Raw genomic sequence first — 13,447 nt, 5'->3', positions numbered from 1 at the left:
TTAAAGGCTTTCAATTCGGTTATGTCTTGACCCATGGTTGCAAGCATTCTTTCTATCCTGTTTAATTGATCTTGAAATTGTTGGCTCGGATTAGGTTGGGCAGGTTGGTTATTTTGGCCATGATATGGTGGTTGGGAGTAAGTGTTTTGTGTGGCTTGGTATGATCTTTGGTTGGAGTTTTGGTATGTGGAATTGTTATGTTGGTTGGGGTTGTAAGGTTTGTGGTTTTGTGGTTGGGTTTGCTGGTTTCCCCACCCAAAGTTTGGGTGGTTTTTCCAGCCTGGGTTGTAAGTGTTGGAATGTGGATCATATGGTTGCCTTTGTTGATTTCCCACATAGTTGGCCTCTTCCCAATCACCTCCTTCAGTACTTACTTCCTCTTGATCTTGTGTGTGTATTGCAGCCACTTGATTTGTTTTTAAATTCCTGGTGAGCTCTGCTAGTTGCTTGGCAAACACCTTGTTTTGGGCTAGAATTGTATCAACATGGTTCAGCTCCATGACTCCCTTAGTGTTGTGTCTCTCTGAAGCATAGTAGTACTCATTCTTAGCCACTGTCTCAATCACTTCAATGGCTTCTTCCACAGTCTTTTTCCTGTTCAATGAACCTCCTGATGAATGGTCTACAGCCTTCCTTGATTCATAAGAAAGTCCATCATAGAAAATATGCAATTGCACCCAGTCATGGAACATGTCTGGTGGGCATTTCCTTGTCAAATCCTTGAATCTCTCCCATGCCTCGTAGAGAGTTTCACCCTCTTGTTGTCTAAAAGTCTGAACCTCAGATCGAAGCCTATTGACCTTTTGTGGGGGGTAGAAATGTGCCAGAAACTTGCTTTTCACCTCATCCCAGGTTGTTAGGCTCCCCCTTGGGAATGATTCCAGCCACTTAGCTGCCTTGTCCCTAAGTGAAAATGGGAACAAGAGCAGTTTATAGGCATCTTCCTGGACTCCATTGGACTTCACAGTGTCACAAATTCTCAGGAATTTTGTGAGATGTTGGTTTGGATCTTCATTAGCACTCCCACCAAATGAACAATGATCCTCCACCAGTGATATTAGCTGTGGTTTGAGTTCAAAATTGTTGGCCTGAATGGGTGGTTTCTGAATGCTGCTACCACAATTCCCAGAGGTTGGGTTTATGTATGAACCAAGAACCCTCCTCTCGGGAATGGCATTGTTTCCATCAGCTCTCTCATGGTTGTGAACTTCTCTATCCATGTTGAGATTTAGAGCTTCCTCAAAATTGTCCTCAGATTCTCCTTCAGATTCTTCTTCTCTCAGTACTCTCTTCCCTCTTGCTTCCCTTCTAAGTTTATGAAGGGTCCTCTCTGGTTCGGTATATGGAGGAGTTGATGTCTCTCCTCTCCTACCTGTCATACAAAAACACAGCACAGGCAACAAACAAGTGAAATACTCTTGGTTAATGGAAGAGTATGGTTAGAGCAGTTGAGGAATTAATTCATATAGTTAGTGGGTTAGTGAGTTAGTTGCTTGAATTTAAAGGCATAAAGAAAGAAAACAAGTAACATAGTGCAGAAATTAAAATTCAACAAGTAACTTGAACGGAATTAACAAAACAAGAAAAATGCTCAATCTAGTTAACTTCCAATTTGAGAATTGTCAATCGAAAACCAATCCCCGGCAACGGCGCCATAAACTTGATACGCTATAAACTTGATAGCTACGATCTTAGGAAATTGCACGATCGGCAAAAATTCCTTCCGGCAAGTGCACCGGTTATCGTCAAGTAAAAACTCACAATAGAGTGAGGTGGAATCCCACAAGGATTGGTTGAATGAGCAATTCGGATTAGAAGTGTGTTCTAGTTGAGTGGAATCAAGATTTAGATGAGAATTGCGGAATCTTAAATTGCATGAATTAAAGAGCGAGAAGTTAAAGTGCTGAAATTAAAAGGGATGGGGGTGATTGCATGAATTTAAATTGCAGAATGTAAAGAGAAAGTGTAGATCAGAAATGGGGAATTCATTGGGTTTTAGGAGATATTGAGATCTCCGAATCAAAACATTTTTATCCCTTCCTCAACCAATGCATTCATTGGATTTTGCTTGGCAATCTTATATGATTGGATCCCAATCCCTTGGCTCACCAATTCTCTCTAAAAACAAACAAATTCCCAATCCCTTGGTTTAAATGTTCATAAGAAGAGATGATGCTCGATCACTGACTATACCACACAGTTTCATGAACCACAATTTGGTAGGATTACATGTCACAATATCCATCCAAACCCCAATCCAATTCACTGTGAGAAAGCTTCTCTAGCATGAATCCTCCATTCCTTTCCCAAGGTTCCGAAGGATTCCAATTATGGTTAGTTTCTTTCCCAAGACAACTAACCAATAGAATTAGATCGAGAAGCTTTCTAACAAAATTCAAGAGAAAAGATTGAAGAAGAAGATAAAAACTATTATTGATTCATTGAATTACAATAGAGCTCCCTAACCCAATGAAAGGGGGTTTAGTGAGTCATAGCTCTGAATTCAATTACAAAAGTATGAAAACTAGCAAATGATCCAAAGTTCCCGAGTAATGAAAAAAAAAGTCTTTTCTTAAATTCTATCCTATTTATACACTTTCTAAATTGAGCTTCTGTTGTGTTTCTTGGGCTTTGAGGCCTTTCCTTGATTTCCTTTTGCTTTGGGTTTATGATCCATAATCCTGATGAGGCTGCTGATCCAATTCTGTAACATTCATTGAGCCAACTTAGTGATAATCAAGTAATGACACATGACTCAACAAATTGATATTCCAGACTCATCAATTCTTCAGGCCCAATCCCATAAACCATGATATTCAATTGGGTTTCATACCAGAGTATGTTTAAGTCAATGTTTGTGCTCAAATACTAACTTAAACTGCAATATCTTTGGCCCAGAAACCCTTTCACTAAGTGGCGTTTAAGTTGCAGTTTAAGCTTAAACTGCAACTTAAACGTTGGACACTCCTGGAGGTGATATAATTCAAGCACATTTAAGCTTCAGTTTAAGGTTAAACTGAAGCTTAAACGTGGAAATGGAAGAAGGCAATCCTGGAGGTTAAAATGTCGAACACGTTTAAGCTTCAGTTTAAGGTTAAACTGAAGCTTAAACGTGGAAATGAAGATTGCAACCCTGGAGGAGAAATTGGGTCGAACACGTTTAAGCTCCAGTTTAAGGTTAAACTGGAGCTTAAACGTGGAATGCTTCCTGGAGGGTGAAATGTCGAACACGTTTAAGCTCCAGTTTAACCTTAAACTGGAGCTTAAACGTGGGAATGAAGAAAGCAACCCAGGAGGAGAAATGTCGAACACGTTTAAGCTCTAGTTTAAGCTTAAACTGGAGCTTAAACGTGGAAATGGTTCCCTGGAGGAAAATTCTGGTCGAACACGTTTAAGCTCCAGTTTAAGGTTAAACTGGAGCTTAAACGTGGAAAAGCTCCTTGGTGCAATTCTCATTCTGGCATTTAACTTCCAGTTTAAGGTTAAACTGGAGGTTAAACGCCAGTTTCAGCATTCCTCGGCTTTCATGATTTTGGCGTTTAAGCTCCAGTTTAAGCTTAAACTGGAGCTTAAACGCCACTTCCCAGCATTATATGGTTTGGTAGTTTAAGTTCCAGTTTAAGCTTAAACTGGAACTTAAACTCCACATGTGATATTCAAGCTTCCTTTATTGATTTTTGTTGCTTCCTTGCCTAGCCTCTTCTTCCCTGAAATCATCCAAACAACTACATCAAAGTCTTGCAAAATTTCATGAGAAATCTTCCATTCATAGCATTCAAGTAATATAACTAAAAACTCATGGAATTTGCATCAAAATCATAATGTTTGGATGGTTCATTGCTTTGTTATTCATTTAACCATTCTTGGTTACTTTAAGCTCAAGAAAATGCATAAAACAACTAAAACTAACAGAAAAATGCTAGTGAAACTAGCCTAAGATGCCTTGGCATCAACGTCACGCGGGTAAGGATCTTATGATACCTCTCCCGATAATTATTAACCTCTTCAGCCTGCTGCTGAAGGTTGCATTGTAGTTCCTGTACCTACAGCCTCAAATCCATACCTTCCTCGGGTTCGACGGCTCGACTGGTAGCGGAGCCTGACGATGGCCTCAACATGGATGTGCGGAGGCTGCTGGTAAAGAACGACTCGATTTTGTAAATGCGGTTCTTCTATGCCGTTGAGGCGGTCTCGCGCCAAACCGCATCGGGGTCGACCGCTGCAGTTGCAGATCCATCGGTGGCGTCCTCCTTACTTGCTGAGACTATTGACTAACGGCCTCTGGTCTGTGTGTGTAGGACTTCTGTGTAATTAACACAAGTTTTTGTTATTAGTATGCCAACAGTTATACAGCTAATCTCTAATAATTTTATATCAGGAGATAATCAGATGTATGTTTACTTATATAATGGTCTTGAGACCGCTGATCAGCAAATATCTCTTTGTTCTCCTTTAGTGTGTGGGTGTAATTGAGCATTTCCTCCAATGTCGCTTCGTGATCCAACGACTTTGACTAGACTTTTTGCATTGAAACAAGATGATTAGGATGTCTAGTATTGATATGTAGAAGAATATAACTAAGTTGTTAACAAAATTAAAGTAACTTTACATTCCAGCCTGGACTTCGTCTTCATGAAGGTCGCTTAGTTGCCAATATACTTGGATAACTTGGCCGGGGCCCTGTTAGCTCTGTTGGTGAGACGCTGATGCCGAAACCCCTCATTAACTTCCCAAAACAAATAGAGCCTTTTTATGTCCGGTTAGAGCCACTGCGTCCGTTGGTCCCACCCCCTGACGAACATCATCCAGCATATGCTAGAATTGCTGACCAATTCTTTGGTCAAATATCTTCCTGATGGCAAGATCGTGCTCAAAGGCCTATATAAAGTGCAACTACAACGAAGAAACTTTGAAATTCGTTAAGCAATATAGAAGATATAAGTCTAAACTAAAAAGGTTTGAAACTTCAAAAAAGTAATTACTGCCTATTTTTGAAATCATCGTTTCTTGGTCTTTGTGGGGATCTTCGTGTGACTAGGCCAGGGATGGTGGTACATCAGCTTGATGACACTAGTCATCTCCTGGGTATAGGCGTTGTTGTTTGGCACAAACCTAACAACAACCCTAAACAAGAACAATAACCAAATCAACCTAAATCCACTAAACAGAACTCATAATCATTGAAACTTAAAACAATAACCAAATCATCCTAAATACACATAACAAGAATCATAATCATTGGAACTTAAAAGAATAACAAAATCAACCTAAATCCACTAAAAAGAAATCATAATCATTGGAAGTTAAAAGAATAAATCAACCTAAATTCACTAAACAAGAATCACAATCATTGGAACTTAAAACAATAACCAGGCAACCATAAACAGAAAATACATGAGACTGAACGTGATACTTATCCCGTACCGCCATCAAGACAAATACGCAATTATACGATAGGAGATGATGGAGGGGCATCAACTGTTGCCTCACTTCTGTGGCTGGACTCTGGGGCCGCAACATCCGTCCCTAGAGGCGGCGTTGTCGTGGATGCGGGCTGTTAACTGCTAGGAGGTGGCGTCATCTCCATAGATAGAGGAACGTAGTTTGGATTAAGGACCATGATGAACAGCTGACACTAAACCCGCAACCTATGGTGTCACTGGCGTGGTCGGAGTAAAGGGAGAGGATCCAAAAGTCCCAGATACACCGGAAGAAATCCTCCCTCCACCCTGACCACGGCTATGACCACAACCAGCAGCCTGATCCGCAGCACCTCTGCCTATCAACATGTCTGCAAATATCGAATGATCAAACAATCTCAGCAAAACAGTCATCAACGCAGCAATTAATACAATTAGACAATTCCAAATACTTCAACAATTTAAAACATAATGTATTGAATATAACCTAATTTAATCAACCTGAATCCACTAAGATTAGAAAATTAACCATAAACAAACTTTGAAATTGATTCAAAGTTGAAATTGAAATTCTAATCAAACCTAAATTAAATTAAATAATTAGCAAACAATCTCAGCAAAACAGTCATCAACGCAGGAAATAACAAAATTAGAGAATTCCAAACACTTCAACAATTCAAAACCTACATATTGAATCTAACCTAAATTAATGAACCTAAATCCACTAAGATTAGAAAATTAAACAGAACTATCTTTGAATCTGATTCAAAATTAAAATTAAATTTCTGCTAAAACCTAAACAAAGTTAACCTAAAATTAAAGAAGTTGGAAAAAAGTTTCTCAAGAACTTGTAATGCAAAACCATGTAGTTTTAAATGGTATGGTGTTGATTAAAAAGTGGTGTTAAAAATTTAATTGAATGGTGAAACTAATATTCAAAACTACTAAATGATGTTTCGAAATAATGAGTTAACTGATCTATTGTGGATCCTAAAAAATTCATCATTATATTATAGTGTTCAGTAGAATATCAGTCAATGAACCCAAAACAAATTCAAATTACAAACTCAAGAACCATAATAGCATGCTTAATTACCTATGAACCAAGAGAAATCCTAATAATAAAAAAATCTAAATCAACCTAATAGCAAAAAGTAGTTTAACTAAACCAAATTACTAACAAAAAATTAAAATTGAATTAAACCATAATGAATTTAAAACAAAGAAGATTAAATTGAAAATTGACAAAATCTCAAAACCAATCTCAGAGCAAGAAGAGTGGAGCAATAGTGGAGGTGGAGGTTGTGGCAGTGGAGGTGGCTCATCGGAGTGCGTCTCGGTGGAGAGAGCAGTAGATGTCTTGGTGCAGAGAGTGGCGGACGTCACGGAGGTGGAGGCTTGGCTCATGGTGGAGGTTCTGCTTCCCAAATCAACGTGGAGTGTTGAGTGCGGCCAGTGGAAGAGGTTCTGGCTCGCCGAGAATGATGGAGCGACGACGGCGGCAATGGGAGGGAGCAGAGAACGAAAGTGGATGCGGTGATGAGAGAGAGAGAGGGGGCAGTGATGAAGAGAGAGAAGGAAAAATTCGAAATTAGGGAAACGATGGTTGACGCTCTCATTTAGGCCACGATTACTATCGAATTTACCATTGGAAAAATTCGACGGCAATGTTTTTCGTGTGCCCAGATGTAACATTTCACTAAACAAGACTACCATCGGATTTACCGGGGCGCTCCGTAATATCTTTTTTCTCGCCAAATATTACTGTCAAAACATCAATTCCAATGATAATATTTTACAATAATGAATTTATAGCCAAATCCGACGGTAAATACGACAGCAAACATGCCGCTAACATCCAACGCTAAATCTGTCGGTACTCGACATTTTTCTTATAGTGTGATGTAGCTTGATTGCTTTTATAGTGTTTAGATTTTTTTTTTTTTTGAAGTTTAGAAGACACCTAATTTGCTTATATTAAACTTAAGGAAAAAATTCTTAGAACATTCCATACGTTGAGCAAACAATAGATAGCATATTAATGAAATTATTAAATTGTATTTAAATTTATTAATCTTCGAAATTCAATCTAAAATATTATGGACTAACAATAATAACTCAGATTAGTAAAGGATCTAATATCATTAGATATTCTTGCCCTAATCGATTATTCTTTCAATGGCTAATTTTGATCACTAATGGATTAGGGTGCAAAAGTACAATGATTTTGTATATGAAATATACATATTAGATCTGAGATCTAGTTGCAAGATATTATCAAGTACAGGAACTTCTCATAAATGTATTCGGTGATTTGGTATAAGTTATACAAGTATAAACCTAGATTACAAATTACGAAGTCTTTTGAGATGATATGAGATTTTACAAAATGAAGGAATTAAAACTGAGAACTGAACCGATGAACATTTATAGTATTTTATTAGCAATGCTTCATTAGTTCTTCTACAATTTTTTTACTTATATATATAATATGAGAAAGTCATTTCGACTTGGCAAGGTAGGCAGGATGCAGGGGATAATGGAGGTGGAAGGGAATCTCGCGGACACGGACGGTTCTGTTGACGGGGCCATACCGCTGCACCTGGACCGGTTGGGCGAGAAGGAGACGCTTTTGGGGGCAAACCGAGGAGAAGGGGAGGGCATGCAAGAGCTGGCTGAGGTTGAAGACACATTAGAGGCTGAGGCTGATTCTAGAACAGGTGGAGGGCAGACCATAAAAGGAGCTGAAACTAGGATCTCCAAGGAAGCACAGGTCAAGGAAAATCAAGTGACATGGGCACTGGCGGTGGAATCTGGTGCGGTGTTGTATGATGAAGACATGGATATTATGAGTATTTTGCAGGCTCATAATGAAAAAATAGCGAAGAAGCGTAAGCTGGCAAAGAGGAAAGAAAAGGCAAGAAGGAGTCGGCCTAAGAATAAATGTAAGGTGAGTAATACTTTGATTAAATGATTCTGAGTTGTTGGAATGTTAGGGGGTTGAGGGGAGACGGAAAGTTGAGTATGGTTAAAACGTTGAAGAAAAAATATAACGTGAACATGTTAGGTTTGCTTGAAACAAAAAGGGATGTTATTTCGAAGTATGATGTTGCTAGGATTTGGGGAAATAGTTCTATGGGTTGGGAGTTTGTGGAGTCTGTTGGGACAGCCGGGGGGCTTTTGCTGATGTGGGATGACATGATGTTTAAGAGAAGTAACTGTCATAAAGGTGAAAGGTGGGTGTGCATTGAAGGTTTATTGACAAAGAATAATTTTTAGTGTGCTGTTTGCTTGGTGTACGGGGCACATGGAAGGGAGGAAAAGAGGGTGGTGTGGGAGGAGTTGAGTTATGTCGCAGGCTTGTGTCAGGTTCCATTCTGTTTGATGGGGGACTTCAACGAGATTTTGCAAATTGAGGATCGCAAAGGGGCGACGAGTTTGCCGGTATCCGCGGAAGACTTTAGGAGTTGTGTTCAAGATATGGAGCTGGTGGATCTACCCCTTAATGATAGGAAGTTCACATGGTTCAGGGGTCAATCTTGTAGCAAATTTGATAGGGTGTTGGTTACTATTGAATAGGTGGAGGAGTTTCCTGACATTAGACTGAAAGGTGGTCCACGGGGATTGTCAGATCACTGCCCGTTGATTATGGAGGCTACAAGAGCAAGCAGGGGCCCTAGACTGTTCAGAGTCTGGATTCCTGGTTTACCCATGAGGGTTTTCTAAGGACAGTAAAGAATGAATGGCGAAATTTGAGAGGTGGTCCGTTTATTGGTAAGCTGAAGGCATTGACGATACCTTGGAGGAAATGGCACAAGGAAAACTTTAGTGATATGGATAACAGGCTGCAAAAGTTTGAGGATAAGATCAGGAAGTTGGACGACCAGGTTAGTAATGGGATTTATGATGGTACAACGGAGGCCAGACGGAAGGCGTTGGTGAGGTTTTGTGAAAGGTGGTATATAAGGAAGGAAATTTGTTGGAAGCAGATGTCTCGGTCTAAGTATGCTAGGGATATGGATATGAATACCCAGTATTTTCATAACATTGCCTCGGCTAGAAGGCGGAATAACAGGATTGATGCTCTGATGATTCATGGACGGCTTGTGAGGAATCAGGCAAGAATAAAACATGCAATCAAGGGATTCTACAAGGAGTTGTATCGCCAGGAGGATGCTCCACAGATTGGGGTTTGGGATGGGTTGTTAAAGCAAGTTGGCAGAGCTGAGGCAGAAGCTTTAGAGGTTCTACCGACGGTGGAGAAAATCAGGGAGGCGGTATGGGATTGTGAGTCTTCTAAGGCCCCAGGGAGTGATGGATACAATATAAACTTCATTAAGAAATGCTAGGAAGAAATTGGTCAAGAGTTCACTGCAGCGGTGATGGAATTCTTCCAAAGTTCAAAGTTACCGACGGATGTGAATACCACATGGGTGACCCTGGTCCCAAAATTTGTGGGTGCGAAGGAGATCAAGGATCTTCGACCGATCAGTTTGGTGGGATGTGTGTCTAAGGTGATTTCGAAAGTACTGGTCAGAAGAATGAGATCGGTTATCCCAAGGTTGGTGGGGGAGACTCAGACTGCGTTTGTTAAAGGCAGAAAAATCCATGATGGTGCTCTCATCGCCTGTGAGACGGTCCATTGGCTAAAGGCATGGAGAAAAAAGCAGCAATCATCAAGCTGGATTTTCATAAAGCTTATGATAGAGTTCGATGGAATTTTGTGGATATAGTGTTACAGACAATGGGGTTTGGACAGCGCTGGAGGAATTGGGTGAAGGAGTGTGTTAGTACGGCCACTATGTCTGTCCTGATAAATGGGTCACCTTCCAAGCCGTTTCACATGGAGTGCGGCCTTAGACAAGGAGATCCTCTTTCTCCTTTCTTGTTTGTGCTAGTGGTTGAGGTGTTGCATCGGATGTTGGGAGAAGCAGTTAGGAATGGACGCATTGCTCCGCTACTGGTCGGAGGAGAGCATATTGAATTGTCACACTTACAATTTGCAGATGATACGATACTGTTTGTCCACCAGTAATAGACACAATTGTGAATTATAAGAGACTGTTGCGTTGCTTCGAGTTGATGTCGGGGCTCAGCATTAATTTTGATAAGTCAAATTTGATATCGGTGAATTGTGATCAAGAATGGGTAGATCAGGCATGTGGTATGCTGGGGTGCAATGAAGCGGTTTTACCAGTAAGGTACCTTGGCATCCCCTTGGGTGCGAATCCGCGCATGGTGAAAACTTGGAAACCGATAATAGATAAGGTGGAAGAGAAACTTAGCCTGTGGAAAGCAAAGGTCCTTAACAAAGTAGGTAAGCTGGTGCTCATCAAATCAGTGCTGAATAGCCTACCAATATATTACCTTAGTTTGTACAGGATGCCAAAGGCGGTTGCGGATAAACTGATTGTGTTGCAAAGGAGATTTTTGTGGTCTAAGGGGGATGGTAATGATGGTATCCCGTTAGTTAAGTGGGAGTTGGTTTAGGCACCGAAAAAGGATGGGGGCTTGGGGATTGGGGATGCAATGGTTCGAAACACAGCACTCTTATTCAAATGGTGGTGGTGGTTTTCAAAGGAGGAATGCCCATTGTGGAAAAAGATTGTATGCTCGTGTAACAACCTGAACGTTGATGAAATGCTAATAAATCATCAGCTGCCGAGTAGAGGAGAGCCATGGAAAGACATCTATCATTTGAACATTAAGGAGCAGAGGCTAAAGGACAAACTGCTTACTGGCCTGGCGAGGGAGGTAGGGAATGGGAAGAGCACCCTGTTTTGGGAAGATAACTGGCTGCAAGGTGAGCCCCTAAAACTGACTTTTCCAAGACTCTTTTCTATTTCAAACCAACAAGGATCTATGATAGGGGATTGTGGATTTTGGGATGGGCTCAAGTGGATATGGAATTTTCAGTGGAGAAGGGAGTTGTTCCAATGGGAGCTGGAGCTTGTCAACCAGCTTCATGAGAGGTTAAGGACGGTGAAATTGGCAGATGGTCAAGAGGATCATATAGTTTGGAAATTTGATTTTAAAGGGATATTTTCTACCAACTCTGTCGTGAAGGTCCTACAATCGGAGGCGCTGTCAGCGGAGATAACGAGCTACAGTTTTACAAGTGCAGTCTGGAGAGGAGTGGTACCTCCGAGAATTGAGCTTTTTGGATGGTTTGTGCTTGTTGGTAGAGTTAATACCAAGGAGAGGTTGAGTCGGCTAGGCATTATTTTGCCAACTGATAATATCTGTGTACTCTGTAATAAAGAGGTAGAATCAGTCAAGCATTTATTTCTTCTATGTGACCTTACATGGCAGGTGTGGTGCAGTTGGTTGCGGTCCTTTGGTGAAGATTGGGTTATTCCTGGTACCATAAGAGAACTGTTTGAGAGTTGGACTGGTTGGCATAAACGAAAACAAGAACAGAAGAGGTGGCTGACTGGGTTCTTCGCAGTGATTTGGAACATTTGGGTGGAACGAAATGCTAGGATCTTTAATGATAAGGAGAACAATCCAGAGTTACAATGAATGGACTGATAGTGATTCTGTGGGTTGTTGATGGCATTGTCGACTTAGACAAGGATGTTATGTTTTTCCATGTAGTTTTTGTTGTTTAACTTGTTTGCTCCACTTTACAGTGTTGAGCTTCCTTTGTTTCAAAAAAAAAAAGCTATAGTGTTTCTTCCACTTTAAAAAGTTTCGTACTATTGTATGCACAATGGAGAGGAAAATATTTCAAATGGTTGGTTGTTGAACATGTTCATAAATATGTAGAGCTAAAACTATCCAATTTTAATAAAACACCATTTTTGAGATCAATTTCATCATAATCTTCTATTTTCAATCTAGTTTCACTCCTGTGTACATATGGTTTGGGTCATTACTTAACGGTTATGCTAATAAAACTCTTATTGCTTAATCATTATAGGTTTACAAATAGCAGCATAACATGTCCTCATCTCATCAATTTAAGTTGGGGTTCGAATATTGCTTGTACAAGTTGGACCATGATGAAGGTGTAGGATTGAAATTTCATAACCTGAATATGTTCGAGGAAGGACAATGAACAACACCAGAACTTGTTTTAAAGATGATGCTGGTCAACGTGAATTGATCAAATTTATAGCCTTGCTTTGTTGTGAATAGTATGATCCTACACATCCTCATGACACAAGCACATAAAAGAATTACAAAATTATTGAAATTAATCACCGTAGAAGATATGATAGATATAATTCATTTATTCTGGCCCAAAATGCATGCCAAGTCTATTACATGCTGTATCCTAGAAATATCACAATTAAATTGGAGGATTGTGATTAAGAATTAACCCATATGTAATTCATAGCCAAAATAGACATCCGGTAAAGTCTAACCTCGCCTTCAAGAAAAAATTATTTAATCAATCTTCCATTACATCAAAATACCGATAGTGTAAGTGACAATAGTATGAAAATCTTTCTCATAATGGAGAGAATCGGGCATACCATTATATATTATATTAAACTTTATATTCTATAGTATTATTTTATATTGGTCAATACTTTAAAATATTATATAAAAAACAAGAAATAAGGATTTTATCTATTATTTAATGCTGAGACAAAAAAAAAGTTGATATGCCATTTCAAAATCAAGAATTAACCCATATGTAATTCATAGCCAAAATAGACATCCGGTAAAGTCTAACCTCGCCTTCAAGAAAAAATTATTTAATCAATCTTCCATTACATCAAAATACCGATAGTGTAAGTGACAATAGTATGAAAATCTTTCTAATAATGGAGAGAATCGGGCATACCATTATATATTATATTAAACTTTATATTCTATAGTATTATTTTATATTGGTCAATACTTTAAAATATTATATAAAAAACAAGAAATAAGGATTTTATCTATTATTTAAAGATAATTAAAATCATAATATCATTTGAATATTTATATTAGATTTTTTATGTTGTAATATTTTATACGTATTTTTTTATTACAACACTATCGGCAAATAGCAATGGTTGATTATTCAGATAGCG

The 13,447-nt window shown here is 39.2% G+C and overlaps 1 non-coding gene across 1 annotated transcript; it reads left to right on the top strand.

Moving 5' to 3' along the window:
* Positions 1–690: 690 nt before the first annotated feature.
* On the top strand, positions 691–794 carry LOC112804454 (small nucleolar RNA R71). Its single transcript, XR_003203069.1, has one exon. It is a non-coding gene; the product is annotated as a small nucleolar RNA R71 (small nucleolar RNA).
* Positions 795–13,447: the final 12,653 nt, after the last annotated feature.

The sequence above is a fragment of the Arachis hypogaea genome, chromosome 5, assembly GCF_003086295.3.
Source record: "Arachis hypogaea cultivar Tifrunner chromosome 5, arahy.Tifrunner.gnm2.J5K5, whole genome shotgun sequence".
In the NCBI taxonomy this organism is placed as follows: domain Eukaryota; kingdom Viridiplantae; phylum Streptophyta; class Magnoliopsida; order Fabales; family Fabaceae; genus Arachis; species Arachis hypogaea.
Note: the sequence above shows the minus strand (reverse complement) of the source record. Positions and strands in the feature narration are given on the sequence as shown.